Genomic DNA, 23,895 nt, shown 5'->3' with positions numbered 1-23,895 from the left:
GTGCAGTCTGCAGAGCGGAGCTTCAGGGCAGGCCTGTGGCTGGTTCCCTTGGGGCCCTGCATTTCCTAAGATGGGTCCCCTGCACAGCCCCGCCCATCTTATAAAGAACTCGGGGGGATCCCGAGAGGAAACAGCGAAACCTGGAAGCTGGAGGCAGCCTCTCTTCCCACCTTTGTCCAGGTCGGTGCAGTGATTCTACTGTCCTAAGGGCAGCGGACATACTGCCCACAGAGTTTGGAAAAGCAGCTGCAGCGCAGCTCAGACGCCCCCGTCCATCCCATGTGCCCACTCCCTCTCGGCGCCAGGCCCACGGGCCACCTGCTCAGTGACACCAGGCCCATTGGTTCCCCTGAAGATTGAGGCTGCAGTCACTCCCCAGCCCCGTCCAGGAGGACGTGTGCACAGGTGCGCAGTAGCACTGGTCACCTGCTCTCGGGTCTCCACTTTACCAGGGCCCGATCAGATGAGGGTGACCGGTCCTGGAGCCACCATGGTGCCAACGCTTGGGTGGCCACTCACATCTGGTGAGGTGGTGCAGTGTCCCTGGAGGAGAGCGGCGGAAGCCCCATTCTGTTCCCAGTTTGCTGAGAATACTTATCTTGAGTACTGCTAACTTTCATCAGTCACTTGTAGTGTGACTGCTAGGATGATCTTAGACCTTCTTCCACCGTGAATCCATAAAGTTGGTGTATTACACTGGTACGATTCTATGTTTATTCACTTATTTCTAATTATGTGAGGGGAGGGAGGGAGAGGAGAGGAGAGAGGAGGAGCCATCGCATCTTCCACCACTGGTTCATACTCTAAATGCCTACAGCAGCCAAGTTTGGATGAGACAAAGCCAGGAACCAGGAATTCAATTTATGTCCCCCATGTGGGTGGCAGTGACCCAAGCACTTCAGGCATCATCCCATCCCTTTCTAACAGTACTGCAAACACTGCCCACTTTAGGCCGAGACATCCTTTCCCAGACTCCTGTTAGCATCAGGAGTCACAGGCTGTGATACCCTCATCCAGGAAAAGGAGACCCTCAGATATGGTCAGATGAAGAAACTATGGAACAGGCAAAGACAGCAATTCCCATAAAAGTCAGACTTAAAGATCCACAGGTTTTCCACATGAGAAACAATATCCTGTCTGTCCGGAGGTACAAGAGGCTCAGAACCCAGCATTCAGGGCCTCCTCAATCACGGAGTACTGAAGGAATGTGTTAGCCCCTACAATTCACCCATTAGGGTATCAAAAAGGGTCCAGGACCAAGGAGAATTGTTGAAGACCTTGGGCTCAGAGTGTGGTGCTCCTCTGTGAGCACTCACTCAGGCCAAACAGAACTAACCACCAACTCCATTGTGTGTGGTGACCCTCAGTCACCAGGGCATGTGGAAAGGGCTAATGGACGCTTTAAACAACACCTACTTAAGCTAACTCAGGAAACCAAGCTACAGTGGACTCGACTACTTTTCATAGCTTGGATTCGAGTCAAAAATTCTCCCAGATTTTAGGGTCTGACTCCGTTTGATGTCATGTGTGGATGGCCCTTTCTGAACCATGATACTCTCCTAGGTGAGGAAGCCAGGGAGGTGCAAGCCAGACCCAAAAGTGGGCAGAGTTCCAGGGGCTCTTCTTGGCACTCCGCTCAATTGAGCCGGGGCCACATCACAAAAGTGAGCCCCCTTTTTGTTCAGGGACCTGCATTTTGATTGAGTCCTTAGACTCTCGGGATTTTAACCAACCCAATTGGGAGGGGCCTTTCCCAGTAATTCTCTCCAGTGCAACCAGTTAAGGTTGCAGGCTTTGATGCAGGGATCCAACAGTCAAGAATAAAGTCCTGGACTGCGAACGCAGACCCTGGGGGTATCCTCGTGTCTTCAGAGTCAACCGTGGAGCCTCACTACTCATGTGAACCAGTGGACGGTGTCAAACACCCCTTCAGGCAGACCTCAACTCCGATAAGTAAGCCTGTTCTCACAAAACCTAATGGCCCTATTCCGGTACATATAGCTGAGGTATTCGGACTCTGTTTTCTTCTGGGGTTCCCAATCCTGATTGTCTTGGTCCTCACCTGAGGAGCACGCGACCTACTCTCCCCTGAGGTGGGTAGAACCTGTGCAATGCTTCATGAAGCATGTTGTTTCTGGATAACCAACTCCCACAGCTGGACAGTGACCTACCTGAGCTCAAAGAATTATTCAAGGTCACAATCAAAATCTAAACCAAGAAACATGGTTGGGCTCCTTAATCAATAAAGATTTGTCTGGAGTATTTTTGACCCCTTCATACCTGTGATACTTTCCCTTCTCCTCCTTTGTGCTTTTTGGTCCCTGCTTCTTTAATCAAGTGGTACAACTTATCTCCGGCATGACAGGTGCTCTTTAGGTGCAGATGGCCCTTCTGATGGAACCTCAGATGTCCGTTCCTGATGACTTCTACCAAGGCCCACTTGATTGACTTTCCCACAGGGATCAGATGACTTCTCCACTTCGCCCCTGTATAGCACGAAACAGCTAGAGTTTTCTTCAACTGTATGTCTGACAGCAGCTCTGTCAGAAGGGGGAGACTTAGGGAAAGAGGGCCTCTGCCAGTGCGAGTCCTAGCTGCTCTACTTCCCATCCAGCTCTCTGCTGTGGCCTGGGAAAGCAGTAGAAGATGGTCCAAGTGCTTGTGCCACTGCACCTGCGTGGGAGACTAAGAGGAATCTCCTGGCTCCTGGCTTCTGATCCAGTCGGCACAGCTCCAGCCATTGTGGACCAAGCAGAGTGAACCAGCAGATGAAAGACCTTCTCTCACTCTGCCTCTCTTTCTGTCTCTGTGTAATTCTGATTTTCAAATAATTAAATAAATCTTTTTTTAAAAAGGGCAGAATGGACCTTGGGCAAATTCTATGAAATCCCACCCCTCCTCAATTACAGACCCCTTCCACTCTCAGGAACAGAAGCAGGGGTGCCAATTCAAATGCAACCCCTACTGCATGCTCCAGGTGAAGGGCCAGTATCTCCCAGATAAGGGGGGAGGGAGAAAATTAACACCAAAGAGACGAGCCCCCAGGGGCAATAGATCCCAGCTCTGGGGCCCCTTCTCAGATCTCTTCTGGGAGATTTTGTCACTTCTCGCAAATAAACTTGCTTTTACGTTTGTGCTCTTTTGGACTTTTCTATTTATTTCTGTACTGAGCAGCAAGTCTGCAGACCAGAGGAAGCTCCACTCCCCACCCCCTACCACCCAGGAGGCGGCGCAAGGAAGCTGGCATCAAAGGTGCAGCTGTAACCACAGCACTCTGGAACAGGATGGGGGTGACCCAAGAGGTTTTCTAACTTCCGTGTTGTTATATTTTGCTTTGCATTCCTAGGGGGAATAATTCACTTAGGATGCTTTGCCCCTCTGGAATAAGCTATGTCTTGGCAATTTGTTTCGTATTTTTATGTGGAGGCCCTTGAATGGCATTAGCATTTACATTTATTTCCTATATGCTTCTTGATGAGGATTGCTATTAAGGTTGTACTAACTGCATAACATGCATTGGGATACCTACCACGTTCCTTTTCTGCTCTTGAGAACTGATGTCTGTGAAGACTGTTCAGCAATGCAGAGCTAGCTGTCCCATGTTCAACTGCGTTTGTGTCATGTACCCTATTTAGTTTTGGATCCTGCTTAAAAGACATTAGGGGCAGCTCATTATTCCATCACTTTCAACTTTGTGGAGCCCACATTATCTATAAGATACCTGAAGTGATTTGGTAACTTGTTTATTTGCAAATATTTATTTATCTGAAAGAGTGAAAGAGGGAGGGAGAGGGAAAGGAAGAGGGACATAGGGAGAGGGGGGAAGGAAGACACACACACACAGACACAGAACACAAACAGAGATTCCTAATCTAGTCACTACCCAAATATCTTCAACAGACAGGGCTGGGCAGAACCAAGGCCAGCAGCCAGAAACTTTACCTGTGTCTCCCACATGGGTGGCAGGAACCATCATCCACTGCCCCCCAGGGGCATGAGCAGGAATCTGGATCTTCCCTGTGGGGTGACTTAAATGATAATGTTACTCATAAAGCTACAGCTCGTCTTTGTATGCTGCCATTAAACTTCTGAATACATAAATTTTAAAACTGTCACTCTGGGGCTGGTGTTGTTGTTTAGTGGCTAAAGCCGCTGCCTGTGATGCCAGCATTGCATAGGGACGCTGGTTCATGTCCCGACTGCTCCACTTCTGATACAGTGTGCTGGTAATGCCTGGGAAAAGCAGGAAATAAAAGTAGAAATCAATAACAAGTAGAATAATACAAAGTTAAAAAAACACATATTACTGAGCAAATCAAACACAAAACAAACAGGAGATTGTAAATAACAATTCAGAGCAGAAACAAATGTAATTGAAACTAAGGAAAAGCACAATTCAAAAGAACAACTTAATAGCAAATTGGATTTTTTAGCATACAAGCAAAGTATCAAAGAAAGAGAAAACAACTCAAAAAATAAAATTAGAGATGAAAAGGGAGACATTATAATTGATACCACAGATGTAAAAATGATCATATGAAACTACTATGAACATCTATATGCCAACATCCTGGAAAATATCAAATAAATGGATAAATTCCTCGATTAATATAACCTACCAAGATTAAATCAAGACAATTATATCAATCTAAACAGCTGCATAACTAACAATGAGGCTGAAACAGGAATTTAAAATCACCCAGCAAAGAAAATTTCAGGACCTGACAACTTTACAACTGAACTCTACAAAACATTTAAAGATGAATTAACTCAAGTAGTTCTCAGACTATTCCAAAATATCAAAAAGGATGGAACTCTGCCAATCTCTTTTAATGAGGACATTATAACTCTGACACCACAACCAAATACACAACACAAAAAGAAATGTACAGACCATTATCCTTGATGAGCATATATGTAAGAATTCTCAACAAAATATTAGCAAATCTAATTCAACACTGCATTAAAAAGATCATACTTGTGATCAACTGGAATTTATCCAAGAGATGCAAGCATTCAAGGTTCGAAAATCAATAAATGTCATAAACCGCATCAACAGGGTGAAGAATGAAAACAATATGATCATCCAAATAGATGCAGAAAAAAAGCATTTAATAAGATTTATCATTCTTTCATGATTAAAACCCTAAACAAATCAGATATAGAAAGAATATACCTTGGGGTCGGCACTGTGGATAAATCTCCTGGTGCTGGTTTCTGCCTGGCCCATCAGTAGCCCTTGTAGGACAGAAAGACAACTTTGGATATTTCTGGCTGGCTATTTGCCTCTGAATCTCTGCCTTTATATTGCTCTTTTGAAAATGTTCTTTAATTGAGTTAAAAGAGTGACAGAGGGAGGGACAGATGCAGGAAATCTTCCATCCACTGGATCACACTCCAAATGGCCTCAAAATATGGGCCAGCCCACTCCCAAGCCAGGAGCCCAGAACACCATGCTGGTATCCCCTGTTGATGAGAGGGGCACAGGGAGCTGGATGGTCTTCTGTTGTCTTTGCAGAAAGCTATGGAGGAAAAGTCACAGGAAGCAGAGCAGCTGGAAACATAACAAAGGTCACACATGCCATGATGACATTTCAGATACTTAGGTTCCAAATGCCCACAATAACCACTGCTTTTCCTACAGTTTTAAGGGTTCCATTTAATCTGTACATTAATTAATTTAAAAGTCAGGGAAGGTGTGATCAATGTTCGGAGGAAAGTTTTGCTATGGCTTGCAGCACCAGGAATGAATTTTGGAGACACATTGTCCACCAAAATGCTCGGGTTTTGATTTAGCTCCATGACAATGTGCCTGTGAAGGAGGCAGAAGGTGGCCATGTCCTGCAACAACTCCCACCCTCTGGGAAGACCAGAAGTTTCTCTGTAATCATCACTGAGGACTGTCCACAACTCAACTTAAGGGCATTTGAGGTGTGAGTAGGGCATGATAATCATAGTCAGTCTGCCTATCCCTGTCTCTGTATTAGTCTGCATGGAAATACATATCATGACCCTTTAAAAATCATAAATGAAAGGCAGAGACAAAGGCAGACAGGTGTATTGAAGGAGATGACTCATGTGCTATTTCCATCCTGGAACTTGTGAAAAAGTAAGTCAAGGCCAGGCTGATTGTAGGGCCCAGGAACCTACAGTGTGTGTGGACAGGCAGCTGTGATAGGAACAGAGCCAGGACTCAAACCCTGGCCTTCCATGGGACCAGTGTACATTCCAGGAAATAATGGGCCTGCTGCTCCAAATATACATCCCACAGCTTTAGCTTGTTAAAGCATAAATTTGAGTGCCAGTGTTGTGCGTAGAACCTCTGTAAAAATGCTAGATCCCTGTATGCGTGCCAGTTCCAATCCCTGATGTTCCACTTCCCATCCGCCTCCCAGCTAATACACCTGTGCAACAGCAGAAATGCCCTGAACCCCTAGACAGCTGTCACCATCTTGGGAAGACACAGATGGTTCCTGGATTTCGTCTGGAAAAGGGCTGAACAAGGAGTCCATTTAGGAAGGGACCCAGCCAATGCAAGATCTCCCTCTGTTTCTCTCTCATTGTCTCCCTCTCTCACTCTGGAACTGTGGGTGGGAAATAAATAAATATGAAAACCAAATAAAATCAAATAACCCAATGAATTCCATACAAGCTTTCAATGCAATCCCATGACTGAGTTCATTGGAGAGACTGGCAGATGTACCAGAGGCAAACAGAAACACAGGAGTGCTCTTACCTGCTACATCAGTCCCCAAATGCCATCAATAGCCACTGCATTCCATATGTGTTATAACTTAATTTTAAAATGTATGTGAAGTAAAATCAACTAAGTAATTTATTACCTACATTGATGTCCTAGATGGGGCTAGAGATGTGGTACAAATGTGAAGGGTCACCTCTCACCTTCAGCATAAAATATGGGAGCCAATTTCCATGCCCCACTGTAGCTTCGTGCTGATCCACAATGGCATCACTTGTTACCTCCCTCAACGTGTATAGGCAGGAAGCTGCAATGGGGCCTGGAGCCACCACTGGAACACAAAATTTCCAACGTGGGATGTGGGCATCTCAACAAATATCTTCCCCAGCCTCAACAGCTGTGTGTCCTACTTTTTCTTTGCAAAACAAAATCTTGTAGAATTTGAGGGCTGATTTAGATTCTCTGTTGGGAAAATGAAAGACTATGTGCAATAGACAGATGGTGTCATAGAGAGTGAGACAGAGATAGATTACTGGAGAGACAGAGAGACAGAGAGAGAGCAGTGAGAGAGATGGAGAGCAAGAAAAAGAGGAACAGTCAAGCAGCCTGGTCCCTGATTGCCCATAATAGAGATATGGCCCCAGAGAGATAGAGACAAGGAGAGAGACAGAAAGATTGAGAGATAGAGATACAGATAGATACAGAGATAGAGATAGAGATAGACATAGACATAGAGATAGAGCTGGAGCTGGAGCTGGAGATGGAGATAGAGAAAGAGAGAAGAACAATCAGGCAGCTTATTCCCAACAGGACCACAATAGCCACTGTCTTTCCTGTACTTTGAATGCTGTCAATCCATACATTCAATCATCCAAAAAGTAGAAAAGGTTCTGTCATGGTTTGCAGGAAAGTTTTGTTAGAGACTGCAACTCCAAAAAGGAATTTTGCAGCCAGCTTGGCTGCCATGCTGCTCGATACCCATGCAGCTGCCCACTGATATGCCTGTGAAGGGGACAGAAGATGGGCCAAGTCCTGCGGCCACAACCACCCACCTGAAATACCTTCAAGTTGTTCTGGATGCTTGCTCAAAGGCTCTGTGCCACACAACTTTGGAGGACATTCCAGCCGTGAAAGGGACATAGAAAATCACACTTTTTCCTCTGCCTCTCCTTGTCTCAGTGTCTGTCTGCCTTTGATAGAAATTCAATCAAACTTGAAAACTCCTCAATCAAAAGCAGAGGCTGACGGAGACATACGGACAGAAACCTCCCATGTGCTCTTTCTACCCACAAACTTTTGAAACTGAGAGTGCAGAGCCACCCTGAAGGCAGGGGCCAGGAGCTGCATGCAGGTCTCCCACGTGGGTGGGTGAGTCCCGACTGCTCTTTCCATCACTTCCTGTACCCTCCACTCCTGCCCTGTGTTGTGCAGGGAGCTGGAGTAGGAAGAGAGCCAGGAATGGATCCCTGGCTTTTTATGTGACCAGTGGATATCTGAGGAAATACTGGGCTGGCTTTTCCAAATGTTCATCACACAGATTTGGCTTTTCAAAGCATAAATTTGAGTGCAATTATTGTGCTGCAGTGGTTTAACTTTTGAGTACAACTGTTGGTTCCTGGATGAGCATGTGTTCCAGTCCCAGTTGCTCCATTTCCCATCCATCACCCACCTAATGGTTTTGGGGAAGCCCAGAAGATGGCTTGAGTTCCCAGACCCCTCACACCCACTTGGGAAACCCCTGTGCAGTGCTGGCTTTCCAAGTTTCACCTGGCCATGGGTCAGTCACAGAGTTCATTTGGGGAGTGAACCAGCACACCCAAGATCTTCCTCAGTTTCTCTGTCAGCTTCTCTCTCCTCTCTCTTTGAATTTGGAATATATTCGTCTGAAAAGTTGATAAAATAAAATTAACCAATTTAATGGCATAATAATTTTCATTTGCCTACAACACAGAAATATAGAGGAATAGAAACATGGGAATTCTCATATCTGTTAAATCAGTCCCCAAATGCCAGCAATATCCATGACATTTCCTATCATGTTAAAGCTGAACTTGAATCAAATGTTAACTACATTTAATAAATCAATGAATTAATTACCTAACGTCAATGAATGAGAATGGCTACCCTTTTGGTACAAAGTGTAATGGGTCATCTCACAACTTCAGCATGCCACATGGGAAACATGGTGCCATTGCTTTATGCTCTATTTCCAATGCAGTTCCCTGCAGATGTTCCCGGAATGTCAGCAGAAGGCATCCCAACTACCTCAGCCCCTGCCATTCACAGGGATTGATGAGGGTGGAATTTTCAGATCCTGGGTTCAGCCTAATCCTACCCCTACTTTGAGGCCATTTGGAGAATGATCAAGTGGATAGAAGATGTTCTTCTCTGTTTCTCTTTCGCTTAACTAAATCAATACAAATTTTTAACAAGCAAAGGAAAGGCAGGGAAACAGACTGCTAGCCAAAAAATCCCCAAAGATTTTGGTTCTACCACAAGATTCTGTAGTGGCTAATGATGGGCCAGGCAGGATCCAGGCCCAAGGATGTCACTCTAGGTCTCTGACATCTGTGGCAGTGTCAAACATGCTTGCTTGCCCCATCACCTGCCACCTCCTTCAGTGTGCATTGGCAGGGTGCTGCAACTGGAGACAGAGGCTATACTGAATCCCAGCCTTTCCAATGTGGGAAGTGGTCATACTAAGAGTTATCTTCCCTGCTACAGCAGGTGCGCATCCCATAGCTTTTCTTTAGAAAACATAATCACATTTATTTTAAAGACAGACTGAGGGTGCAGTATAGGGAGGAGGAGAGAGAGAGTTCACAAGAGAGAAACATGCCGAGATAGAGATAGAGAGAGAGAGAGAGAGAACCAGAGAGTGAGAAAGATGACAAAATCAGGTCGTTTGGTTCCCAAATGCCCACAAAAACTACTTGCTTTCCTATGGTTTAAAGGCATCTGTTCAATATGTACATTAATTTAAAAAACAGACATGGTAATGTTATGGTATGGAGGAAAGTTTGCCTACAGCTCGCAACTCCAGAAATGAATTTTCCAGCCAGATGGCCTGTTCAGGCTGCCCTGGTTTCGATCCTGCTGATGGCCAATGTGCCTGTGAAGGAGGCAGAAGATACCTCAAGTCCTTCAACTACACCACCCACCTGGGAGATGTGCAAGTTTCTCTGGGATTCTACTTACAGAATGTCTCCAACACAACTACGGAGCACATGTGAGTTGTGAAAAGAGCATGGAAAAATTGTTTTCTCTCTGCCTTTCCTTGTTAGGGTGTCAGTCTGCCTTTGATATAAATATAAGAAAATTTTAAAATCATAAAACAAAGACAGAGACAGAGGGAGACAGATGAACAGACAGAAACCTCCCATGTGCTCTTTCCAGCCCCCAATTGCTGAAACTGCAGGGGTGGAGCCAGGCTGAAGCCAGGGGCCAGGAGCTTCATTCAGGTCTCTTGTGTGGGTGGCAGGTGCCCAACTGCTGTGTTTGGGCAGGTAGCTGGGATGGGAACAGAGCCAGGGCTGGAGAGTAGCTGGAATAGGAACAGAGCCAGGATTGGAGCCTGGAACTTCCAATGGGACCAGTGTGCATTCCGGGAAACATGAGAGCTGCTGAACCAAATGGGCATCTCCGAGCTTTAGCTTCGTAAAGCATCAATGTGGATGCTGGTGTTGTGCTGCTGTGGTTTTAGCCCCTGTGCGTAGCACCAGCTTCCTAGATGAGCACATGTTCCAGTCCTGGCTGATCCACTTCCCCTGCAGCTCCCTCCTGAGGCCACTGTGAAACCACAGATGATGGCTTCAGTTCCTGGGCCATTGCCAATACCTTGGGCAACCTAGATGGAGTTCTAGCTTCCTGTATTTCTTCTGATCTAGTGGCTGCTACCCAGGCCATTTGGAGAAGAAGCCAGCCCATGGAAGATCTAACTTAATCTCTGTGCTTGTCTCTCTAGTTCTCTCCCTCTGCAACTGGGCATTTAAAATAAATAATTCTGAAAAAATAATACAATCAAATAATCAACATAATACTATAAAATATCAACAAATTGCATAACTGTATCCATTTGCATATGGCACAGAGACACAAGAAATAGAAACACAATAATTCTCTTATCTGCTAGATCAGTCCCTGAATGCCTTCAATACCCATTCCATTACCAATCATGTTAAAGCTGAACTTGAAAACAAATGTTAAGTACATTTAATGAATTAATGAACAAATTACACAACGTCCAAGCCTGAGAGGGGGCTAATCTTGTGGTCCAAGTTGTGAAGAGCCATCTCGCAACTTCAACGCCATATGGAAACCATAGTTCCATTGCTTTATATTCTACTTCCAATACAAGTCCCTATGATTGTGCCTCAGAAGTTAGCAGAAGACAGCCCAACTGCCTGATTCCCTGCCACCACAGTGGAGACCAAGATGGAGTTCTGAACTCCTGACTTGGGCTTGATCTCTAGCATTCTTTCCCTCTGTAAATTTCTGCAACACTTAATGATTGGCCAGGCTAAACCAGGCTCTGGAAGCTTAATCCCAGTCTCCAAGTTCTTTGGGAGTGCACCATCACCTGCATCCTCTACTTGTGTGTACTGGCTGGAAGCTGCAATTGTGAATAGAGCCTCTACTTACTCCCTGGGTTTCCAATGTGGTTGTGGGCATCCCAAGAAATATCAATATTCCCTGATGCAACAAATTTGCATTCCACAGCTTTTCCTATGGAAAATGAAATATTTTTCATATTAAAGGGAAGCTGACAATGCTATAGAATGAGAGAGAGAGAGAGTGCATGTGAGAAAGACCATGTCAGACAAACACAGAGAGATAGATATCTTGCATAGCCTAGGTCCTTTGCCAAATAGCCTCCATGGCCTAAGCTGGGCCACATCACAGCCAGGTGGCTGTAACTCCATCAGGGTCTCCCACATAGGGTACAGGAGCCTGAGCACTCAGGTCAGCTCTTCTGCTGTTTCACAGTGCATTATCAGGGAGCCAGCTGGAAAGTCAAGCAGCCAAAACTGAAAACCCTGCTCAAACTAGAAGCTGGTGCTGCCTGCACAGGCTTAAACCACTGGGCCACAATGCTTGTCCCTAGATTTTGTTTTCAAAAGGTGAAACTGTGGGATGCACATTTGGTGCAGCATGTCAGATCAATTTCCTTGGATGCCCACTTGTCACATTGTAGGGCTTGTGCCCCAGTCCTGGCTTTGTTCCAATTCCTACTTCCTGCCCATACACATTGTGGGAGACAGCAGGTGAGGGCAAAAATAACTGGGTCCCTGCCAAACACACGGGAGACCTGGATGAAGCTCCTCATGCCTGGCTTCAGCCTGACCTGCACTAGCTGTTGCAGAAATCACAGGATGGAAAGATACACTGGAGATTTCCGTCTGTTCTTTTGTCTCCCTCTGTTTCTACCTTGATTTATATTTAAGATTCCGTGCACTTATTTCAAATGCAGACTGCCATAGAGACAAGAAGAGGCACAGAAAAAAAAAGTGATTTTCCTTGCATTTGCACAGCTCCAGTGCCCTCCGAAGTTGTATCCTTTTCAGAACTAACCAGAATACCCAAACTCCATCAGGGTCTCCCATGTGGGTGGGCAAGAACCCGGGACCTGGCCCATCTTTCCCTTCCTACACAGGCACCTTGCCAGGGAGCTGGATCAAAACCCGACTGGCCTGTCAGGGGACCCGATTCTGATATGCATTTCAGGAGTTGTAAGTGGGAGCAAAATTTCCCTCCAAACAATTATAGCATGATCTCTGCTTTTTAAATTAATTAATATATAGGGCCGGCACTGTGGCTCAATAGGCTAATCCTCTGCCTTGCAGTGCCGGCACACCGGGTTCTAGTCCCAGTCGGGGCGCCAGATTCTGTCCCAGTTGCCCCTCTTCCAGGCCAGCTCTCTGCTATGGCCCGGGAGTGCAGTGGAGGATGGCTCAAGTGCTTGGGCCCTGCACCCACATGGGAGACCAGGATAAGCACCTGGCTCCTGCCTTTGGATCAGTGCGGTGCGCCAGCCGCAGCACACCGGCCGCGGCGGCCATTGGAGGGTGAACCAACGGCAAAGGAAGACCTTTCTCTCTGTCTCTCTCTCACTGTCCACTCTGCCTGTCAAAAATAAATAAATAAATAAATAAATATAAATTAATTAATTAATATACGTAGTAATGTGAAGTTATTTTGGGCATTTGGTGACTGAATTACCTAATGAGACCTCTATCCTTCTCTCTCTCTCTCTTTCTCTTTCTCTCTCTGGCTATCTCTCACACACTCTGTAGCCTTATCCATACACAGCACTTTAAGTCTCTTTTAAAACAAAGTTTTGTCTTTAATAGGAAAAATTGTTAGATGTGCACCTGTTGCAGCTGTGATGGTATTTCTTGGGACGCCCACATCCCACCTTGGAAAGCCTGAGTTTGAGTACAGGTTCTATTCCCAGTTGCAGCTTCCTGCCAATGTACACTGAAAGTGGCAACAGGTGATGGTGCAGACACATGTGACACTGCCACAGGCCTCACAATCCTGGGTTAAACTCCTCGCACCTGGCTTCAGCCTGGCCTGTCATAGGCTGTTGCAGAAATGTGTGAAAGGAAAGAGAACAGGGAAATTTCAGGCTAGGTGGCTGTCTCTCCACCTTTCCACTACTCTTCTTAAAAGTTTCTTTGGGCCGGCGCCGCGGCTCACTAGGCTAATCCTCCGCCTTGCGGCGCCGGCACACCGGGTTCTAGTCCCGGTTGGGGCGCCGGATTCTGTCCCGGTTGCCCCTCTTCCAGGCCAGCCCTCTGCTGTGGCCAGGGAGTGCAGTGGAGGATGGCCCAGGTGCTTGGGCCCTGCACCCCACGGGAGACCAGGAAAAGCACCTGGCTCCTGGCTCCTGCCATCGGATCAGCGCGGTGCGCCGGCCGCAGCGCGCTGACCGCGGCGGCCATTGGAGGGTGAACCAACGGCAAAGGAAGACCTTTCTCTCTGTCTCTCTCTCTCACTGTCCACTCTGCCTGTCAAAAAAAAAAAAAGTTTCTTTGATTCACTTAGACGATAGATTGACAGAGAGAAAGGGAGAGCCACAAAAACAGGGAGATTTTCCATCCATTGGATCATGTGGAGTTTAGTTATGAGTTATTAATTCAAACCCTAAGTTAGCTTAGATTAAGTACATTTGGAGTTAAGACTTAATGGTGTGTAGTATGTTAAGATTAAGTGATATAAAATATGGGGCAACATATTAAAATCAAGCTAAATCTTGGTCTCAGGAGCTTTTAAGACCTGTTGCGAGAACCACTGTTCCCCCATGACAGGCTTTATTTTAAGCCAAAAAAAAAAAAAAAAAAAAAAAAAAAAAAGACAGGGTATGGGAGTAAAACTATTCCTGGAATTTAGATTCTTCTGCATTCCTCTGTGAAACCTAGCCCTGAGTTACTCAAACGCACCAATGAAATACATAAAAAAATAAGGAACTCACCTACGTGTGTAGTGACTTATATACTTGTTTACAAAAAAATGCTGGGAGGGGGAAGGACGGGGCTTCTCGCCTGAGCACTGCACTGCGTTGTATGTGCTGGTAAGAGCCCCAACTAACTGGTAATAAATCCTCTTGTGGTTGCATACAGCTTGCCTTTTGTGAGTTGTTTTGGGGAGGGTCTCATACCGGACACAACAGATCATACTCTAAATGGCCTCAAACACAGGGGCAGGGCCAGGTGCAAGCCAGGAGCCCAGAACTGCAACCTGGTCTCCCCTGCAGGAGTTGGGCGCCCAGGTAGTTGGGCTATCTTCTGCTGCCTTCCTGGGCGTATTAGCATGAAGCCAAATTGGAAGCAGAGAAGCCAGCTAGGAAAGGAATCCTGACACCCATACCTCATGATCTGGTTGCCAGCTGAGGCTTCCCACCCTATGCTAAAAGCCTAGCCCCCTCTCATGCATTGTTGTTTGGAAATTAATTAATCAGTTCATTCATTTTACTTATCAAATATTGTAACATTCACCTTCAACATGATAGGGAATGTAGTGGATAATGCTTGCATTTGGGGACCCGTCTAGCAAATGAGGTAATTCCCGTACTTCTGTTTTTCTTTGTATGTCTGTCTCCCTCTCAAGTAAACAAAATGATTGAATATTTTGGAAATCTTTTATAGCATTACTTTGTTTATTCTACATTGTATTTTTTAAAGATTTATTTATTTATTTTCAATGCACCTAACAGAGACAGACAGAGATAGTGGGAGAACTTGCATAGTCTCGGTCACTCCCCAAATAACTTCCAAGGCCTACACTGGGACAGGTTGAACACAGAAGGCTAGAACTCCACCCAGGTCTCTGACGTGGCAGACAAGGGCACAAGCACTCAGACCACCTTCTGTTTCACAGTTGCATCAGCAGGGAGCTGGATGGCAAGTGCTGCAGCCTAAAATGTAAGCTCTGCTCATATTGGAAGCAGGCTCTTCAAGCACAGGATAAAACCACTATGCCATAGCACTGGCCCCAAAAATTATGCTTTCAAAAAGTAAGCTCTGGGATGTGCATTTGGACAGCACATCACATATTTCTTGAGATTCACACTTGTCACATTGGAGGGCCTGAGTTCAAATCGTGGTTCTGTTCCTATCTCAGCTTTCTGCCCATATACACTCTGGGAAGCATCAGGTGAAGCCAAAAGCAATGAGCCCCTGTCATCCTCATGGGGGACCTGGATGAAAATCTTGGAACCTGGCTTCAGGCTGGTCTTATACTCAAGGTTTCAGATATTTGGGGATGGGAAGAGCACGTGGGAGGTTTCTGTCTGTATTCTGCTGTCTCTGCATTTAGAATTTTAAAGATTTATTGTAGGGGCCAGCACTGTAGCATAGTGGATGAAAGCCCCAGCCTGCAGTATCGTCATCTCATATGGGTGCTAGTTCAAGTCCCAGCTGCTCCACTTCTGATCCAACTCCTTGCTAATGCTCCTGAGAAAGCAGCAGAGGATGGCCCAAGTCCACGGGCCCCTGCACCCACATGGGAAACCCAGAAGACGCTCCTGTCTCCTGGATCAGCTCTGCTCCTGCTGTTGTGGCCATTTGGGGAGTGAACCAGCACATAGAAGACCTCTCTCTTTCTGTGTCTCTATCCCTCTCTCTGTATCTCTGTTTTTCAAATAAATGAAAATAAATTTTTTTAAAAAGATGTATTTATTTCAAATACAAACTGACAGAGACAAGGAAAGGATGAGAGAAAACATGATTTTCCAGGCATATTTCACACCTCAAACATCCTCCAAACTTGTGTTGGAACCACTCCTAAGCCACCATTAACTCCATCCTTCTCTCCAATGTGAGTGTGAAGGCTTGGGCCATCTTCCACCTCCTTCACAGGCACATTGACAGGCAGCTGGACGGAAACTTGGGAACCCTGTAAATCAACCTGGCTCCAGTAGACACTCCTGGAGTTGCAAGCTGTAGCAAAAACTTTCCCCCAAACAATTATAGCGCCCTCTCTGCTTTTAAATTAATTAATATATGTATGAAAGAGATGCTTTAAAACAATTGTAAAATAGGGGATACTTTGGGCATTTGTTTCCAAACTACTTGATGGACATTCTCTCTCTCTCTCTCTCTCTCTCTCTCTCTCTCTCTCTCTCTCCCACCTGCCCTCTCTCATTCACACACACACACACACACACACAGGCTTCAGCCTGGCCTAGCACTTATCTGTTGCAGTAATTAGCAGAGGAAAGAGAACAGTGAAAATTCCTGGTTGGCTGGCTGTCTGAATTCCTCTCTCTGCTTTTATTTTATTCTTCTTAAAGATTCCCTTCATTTAGTGGCAGAACAGAGTAACAGAAAGGAAAGGAAAGGCACAGAGAGATGAAAATCTTCCATAAACAAAACTGCATGGTACTGGTGTTACAGACATGTAGGCCAACATGACAGTATAGAATCCCCCAAAATAAATCCATGCATCTACAAGCAAATTATATTTGACAAATGTGCTAAAAATATTTCCTAGAGATGGTCTTTTACAAAATTGTGCTGGGAAATTTGTATTTCCACATGAAGAATTGTGAAACAAGCCCCTACCTTAGAACCTATATAACCATCAACTAAAAACCGAGCAAAGATCTAAATCTAAGATCTGAAGATACCAAGTAGAAATGCTTTTCGATTTAATAGACTTAGCAGTAATGAAATCTAAGTTCAGATGTTACAATGTGACTCAAGGAATATTTTCTGGAAAAACAACATGAAAAACAAAACTTTCTTTGCATTTTCTCCAACAAAATCAGAAGAAAAAAGTGGCACTGAAAGTTCTTTAAACAAAAATCAAATAAAAATGGATCATAGATATAAATACAAGATCTGAAAGTATGAAATGACAAGGAAACAACAGGGGAAAACATTTCAAAATCTTGTAATACACAATAATTTCTTTGGATAAGACTGCCAAAGCAGACACAACAAAAGAAAATTAGACAAATGTAATTATTTTGTAGTAATTTTAAATAAATTAAATACAAATAGAAATGTTTATAAATTTATATATTGTTAGGCCAGTGCTGTGGCTCACTAGGCTAATCCTCCGCCTTGCAGCGCCAGCACACTGGGTTCTAGTCCCGGTCTGGGCGCCGGATTCTGTCCCGGTTGCCCCTCTTCCAGGCCAGCTCTCTGCTGTGGCCAGGGAGTGCAGTGGAGGATGGCCCAAGTGCTTGGGCCCTGCACCCCATGGGAGACCAGGATAAGTTCCTGGCTCCTGCCATCGGATCAGTGCAGTGTGCTGGCCGTAGCGCACCGGCTGCAATGGCCATTGGAGGGTGAACCAACGGCAAAGGAAGACCTTTCTCTCTGTCTCTCTCTCTCTCTCTCACTGTCCACTCTGCCTGTCAAAAAATACAAAAAAAAATTTATATATTGTTGAATGGAAATAAGAAGTTTCTGCTCAGGAAACAATCAATCATATGAAGAGACAAGCAAGAGAATAGGAGAAAATAATTCCCTATTATCCATCTTCATTTGCAATTGATTAATATTTAGAATATTAAATAGACTCAATAAACTCAACACCAATAAAAACAATGTAATTAAGAACTACACAAAGGATTTTACAGACATTTCTCAAAACAAGAAACAGTGGGAAGACATTTGACCTAGCAGTAATACACCAGTTAAAATGTCCATGTCTCAGACTGAACTGCCTAGGCTTGATTCCAGGCTCTAGTTCATGATTCCAGCTTCCCAATAATGTGGCCATGCAGGTGCACTGGTGATGACCCAAGTCGGGGGGTACCTAATACCCAGATGTGTGACCTCGATTGCATTCCCAGCTCCTGGCAATGGAACAGACCAATTTTAAAGGTTGTGGGAATCTGGAGCATGAACTAGTGGATGGGAGTGTTCTCCCTAAGGTGTGGAAGCTCATTCTCCCTCTCCATCTTCCTTTGCCTCTCCCCCTCTCTCCTTTCTTTCCCTCCCCCTCTTGCTTTCTCCCTCTTGAATGAATAAAACTTTGAAAAAGAAGAAAAGTGAACGGCCAAGATACACATTTTTAAAAAATCTGAAGTATTACTAGCTATCATGAAATTGCAAACGAAGACTAAAATGAGATGTCATCTCATTCCAGATGGAATGGTTATTATCAGAAAAAGAAGAAGTAGGGTCTAGTATTGTGTTGTAACTTGTTAAATCTTAGCCTACAACATTGGCATCCCTTATCCCAGTGCCAGGTCGAGTCCTGTCTACGGAGCTTCTGATCTAGCTTCTTGCTAATGTGCTTGGAAAGGCAGGAGATGATGGTCCAAGTATTTGCATCCATGCCACCCATGTGAGAGACACAAATGGAGTTCCAGGGAGGCCACTGGAGGAGGGAACCAGCAGATAGAAGATTCTTTTGTCTTTTTGGCTCTCTTCTCTATATCACTCTAGCTTTCAAATAAAGAAAACTTTTTAAAGAAGAAACAAATGTGGGTAAGAATATGAAAAAAAGTGATACTTAATACACTTATAGTAGGAATGGAAATTAAGGTAGCCATTATACAGAATAGTATGGCGATTCCTCAAAAATGTAAACTAGACCTAAAATATGACCCAGCTATCCCCATAGTGGGAATATATGCTTAGGAAATGAAATCAGTATATGAATGTGATGTCAGCAGTCTATGTTCAGTGGAGCACGATTCACAACAGCTAAGATAAGCAATCAACATATGCATGAGTCCATCTGTGGTTGTGTGGATTGTGCACTCTAATAAATACAAGGGCATATTATTCAGCCAAAAAAGAAAAGGCAATCTTGACAATTTCAACACAATGGATAGAACTAGATATCAACTACTGAAATGAGACAGAGAAAAGAGGGGAATCACACTGTACCTGATCACTGTACTGCATGTATATCCAACATTATTAAAAAGAAAATTAATAAGAAAAGAAAATGTATTTAACATATGAGATTTGTATTCCAATGTTAATGAGAGCAGTGGTTCTTTTGAATCTAAATGATTCATCAAGAAACTCATAAATTATACTAGAGCTGACACTAGAATATACTTTTGTGTCTCAGAATACTTTGACAAAACTGATATTACAAAGTCATCATTAATAAAAGCAGAAATTATTAAAGAATGTAAAAAGTACAAGGTGTACATTTGAAGATTTAAACTGAATTTTAAAATTGCATTTTTGAATTCTAATTAATTGTGGCTTTGACAGAATTTCCTTCAGTTATTTGATAGTGTCTCAGTGCTCTGTTAGGGCATTGCCATATAAAGTGTCCTTACAGCACTCTTTTAAAATAAATATTTATATATTTATTTGAATGGCAGAGCCAGAGAGAGGCAGAGGCAGAGGGAAAGAGAAAGGTTGTGCATCTGCTGGTTCACTCCCCAACTGGTCACAATGGCCAGAGCTGAGCCGATCCCAAGCCAGTAGCCAGGAGCTTCCTCTGGGTCTCCCATGTGGGTGCAGGGGCCCAACCACTTGGGCCATCTTCTACTGCTTTCCCAGGCCATAGCAGAGAGCTGGATCAGAACTGGAATAGCCAGGACTCAAACCAGCGCCCATATGGGATGCCGGCACTGCAGGCGGTCGCTTCACCCACTATGCCACAGTGCCGGCCCCCCCCCAGCACTCTTTTGATGTAAACACTGTCACTAAAGTAGCATTCATGCTTTTTCCAGTGTATGATAAATGTTTTAACAATGTGGAAATCCAATTCACACAATGTTGCACCTGCTTCTGGCATTTTAGTGTTCCAGATATAATACATTCTCCCATTGGTTTCACAACTATTTTTTTGTTTATCTTCAGTTTACTTCTGAGAGATTTCTTGAAGATGAGCTTCCAGGGGAGTCTCTTAGAAATAAAAAGGATGCTTAATGACATCAGCAAGATGATAGAATAGAAATGTCTCTAATTGCCTTTCACAAATGTTTCCACAAAATAAACATTCTAGACACAATCAATTCCCTATGAAGGAATCTAGAAAGTGGATGACAAACTCTATTCATCAGACCAAACTCTATTCTATTATCTAGGCATGAAAAATAATGGCAGCTTGCCATCTACAAAAAAAAGGTGGAGGAAGAACACATCAATTGAGGTAAAGGAAATATGCCAGAAACAGAAACATAAATGTTGCACATTTATGTCATATGTGGAAGCAACACAATAACTGTGACTGGAGGGTAGGTTAATGATTAGTAGAGGTGGGGAAGGTGGAGGGGTAGAGGGAGATTAGGTAATGGATATCAAAACACCATCAGATAGAAGCAATAAGATACAGTGTCCTACTGCACAACTGGATGAGCCTAACTACCAATAACCTATTATATATTTTCTAGGAATGAATAAAGGAGAAGAGTTCCAGCACTCCAAGCTTATGATGGCATGGACAGCGAACCATGGACTACTGTGATTTCATTGGTACATGTTGTGGACATTTCTTGAAATGTCACTGTCCCCAGAGATATGTGGAACTGTTTCATGTAAATCAAAATTCCAAAACAACGTTTAGGTAGACAGAAATGCTAAGTTATCTGATTTGACACATGTGTCAAATTATCAGATTGTACCTCATAGATGTGTACAATTAGGATAATTTAAAATAAACAAATAAATAATAAAATGTCACTGTTGTGAAAGAGATGGAATAACTCATGCAGAATAAAGGAGACTAAATGTACATGACAACCAAGTCCAACAGCCTGGCCCTGGATGAGAACAGAATTCTGTGAAGGAAAATTTTCAGAAAACTGGTGAAACTTGAAGGTAGACTGCATCTGAAATGATTGCACTTTACAGGTCCTGAAATTTACAATTTGTAATGGCTTCCAAAAGAACTAAACTTTCCCTTTTCTACAATAGGCACACACAGAGGACAAAGCTTTTCCTAACATCTGAAGATAAATCTAAGTGATTCATGGCTAATAACAAGTATAACATCAATATGTATACACATTAATTAATCAAATGTATCTGAATAATGGAGACAGATGGAAGATACATTGTGGGAGTGGGAGGGACACAGGAGGGAAAGAAAAAAGAAAATCGGTAGGAAATCACCACAGCTTAAAGCATATAGTAAATCTTCATGAGAAATCTATGATAATTACTTGTGCAACTATTGTAGCTTTGGTAAACCTTTAGGGTTCTAATATAAAGGCAGATTAAAGGATATGCAACAAGATTAGAGTTCAGGAGGAAAAGGTTATTTTTAGAACATTTAGAGCAACTCGGATTGGAAATACATTTTTACTATGCTGCATTTTGAAACCTCACCATCAGTAAAAATCAAAAAACAAACCACACAACATCATCAACTTTTCCTGAATCATCTTATACTAAGAGCAGTGAACATTAGTTGCCTCTGAAATCTGAAGTCTACATCATAGTTTACATCAAACTTTAGTTTTAATGTAAAGTCTACATCAAACTTTAGTTACCTTTAAAATGTAGAGTTTCTTTCTGTAGGATTAGCTGAGTGGGTTTGTAGATCTATGAAAAATATAATCATAAGACCGAAGATGGCGGAATAGGAAGGGAGCACACTGATAGTCCGGGGAGAGACAGTTTAATAAAAGTGGAGATACTGCAGGTTCAAGGAAGAGTAGGGGAGGAAACAGCAGAAGAAACTCTTCCGGAACGCGTGATTCACAGTGGACCTGCGTGGAGAGCGTGGGAGCCCACAGTTCGGGACACCAGCGGCAGACTCAACACACCAGCGCTGGAATGCGAGGTGAGCCGAACCTCAATAGCCCGAGACATGAGCAGGCAAGTGGAGAGAGGAGACTAGAGGGAACGACCAAAAGACCCCCGGGGGGTGGGGAAGTTCACCAGGCTAACTGGAAGAGAGAGAGAGAGAAAAAAAAGGTGACTGGTACGGACACGGGTTTCTCTCTCTCCGCTCACCTCTCAAGGGCGAGCAAGACAAAGAGCAGGCGCCATTTTGGACATACGTCATAAGCAGAGCGACCTCAGGTCTGCACCGGCCCTGAGCCTAGCAGAAAAACCTGACTCTGGGTGGGGCAAATTAACAGGAGATTAAGACCTAGTAAATTTGTGGTGCTACTGAACTGAGACTGTGAAAAAAGAGACGGTGATGGAGAGAACTCACAGAATTCATGTGAGTACTCTCCAGAGACGCTATAATTCCGTAACTTTGGCAACCCAGTGGGAGACTGAAGGAGAATTTGAGCCCACTCTGAGGGCCAAACAGATTCCCTGTGTGGTCCCTGGGAAAGAGCTTCCGATCTCTGGCTCCTGTGCGTATATCATTTGCCTGCTAACTACCTCCAACTTCGTTCAGCTGTGCGGAATTACTTCCCTTTTGAATCAAAAAAAAAGAAAGAAAGAGAGAGAGAGAGATCTACCACGCCTAACCTGGGAGTGTCACCTTTGGCACACCAAACAGAGCTCTCAGGCCACACCCATCTCAAGCCTCTAAGGCTCCATCAAAAACAGACAGTCCACTTAATCTAGAGTCATAGTATAACAAGAAAAAGCACCACAGTGAAGAAACCAAATATCTCCAATATGCCAAATAACAAACGCAAAAACCGAGATAATAGAAACAAGGAAGTCACCATGACGCCCCCAAATGAAAAAGACACCCCAATTCAAGATTATGAAGATGATGAGATAGAAGAAATGCAAGAAGCAGATCTCAAAAAATTGATAAGAACATTAAGAAGTTCTCAAAAACAAATTCTTGAACTACAGAAATCCTTAATGGACAAGATAGAAAATCTCTCTCGTGAAAATGAAATATTAAGGAGGAATCAAAATGAAACGAAACAACTAGTACAACAGGAAACTGTGATAGTGACGAGAAATCATAATGAAGTGAAGAATTCAATAGATCAAATGAAAAACACAATAGAGAGCCTTACAAACAGAATGGGTGAAGCAGAAGAGAGAATATCGGACTTAGAAGACAGAGAACAGGAAAGGATTCAGTCAGACCAAAGAAAAGAAGAGGAAATTAGAAATCTAAAACATATTGTCAGGAATCTTCAGGATACTATTAAAAAACCCAACATTCGGGTTCTAGGAGTTCCTGAAGGCATGGAGAGGGAGAAAGGATTAGAAGGCCTTTTTAGTGAGATATTAGCAGGAAATTTCCCAGGTTTGGAGAAGGACAGAGAAATCCTAGTACAGGAAGCTCACAGAACTCCTAATAAACATGACCAAAAGAGATCCTCACCACGACACGTTGTAATTAAACTCACCACAGTGAAACATAAAGAAAAGATCCTAAAATGTGCAAGAGAGAAATGTCAGATTACTCTCAGAGGATCTCCAATCAGACTCACAGCTGACTTCTCATCAGACACCCTACAAGCTAGGAGGGAATGGCGATATATAGCCCAGGTACTAAGAGAGAACAACTGCCAGCCCAGAATATTATATCCTGCAAAGCTATCATTTGTGAATGAAGGTGAAATAAAGACTTTTCATAGCAAACAGAAATTGAAAGAATTTGTTGCCACTCGTCCAGCCCTGCTAAAGATGCTTAAAGATGTGTTACACACAGAAACACAGAAACACGGTCATCAATATGTAAGAAGGTAAAGGAAGGAAAGCTCACAGCAAAAGATCACAGGGAATTCAAAGCATACATTAGAACTTATATTTGGCAAATGGCAGGGCAAAGTTACCACTTATCATTAGTCACATTGAACGTGAATGGCCTGAACTGTCCAGTTAAAAGACACCGTT

This window comes from Oryctolagus cuniculus, chromosome X (genome assembly GCF_051225735.1).
Source record: "Oryctolagus cuniculus isolate XC-2025 breed Fujian yellow rabbit chromosome X, ASM5122573v1, whole genome shotgun sequence".
Classification (NCBI taxonomy): domain Eukaryota; kingdom Metazoa; phylum Chordata; class Mammalia; order Lagomorpha; family Leporidae; genus Oryctolagus; species Oryctolagus cuniculus.
Note: the sequence above shows the minus strand (reverse complement) of the source record.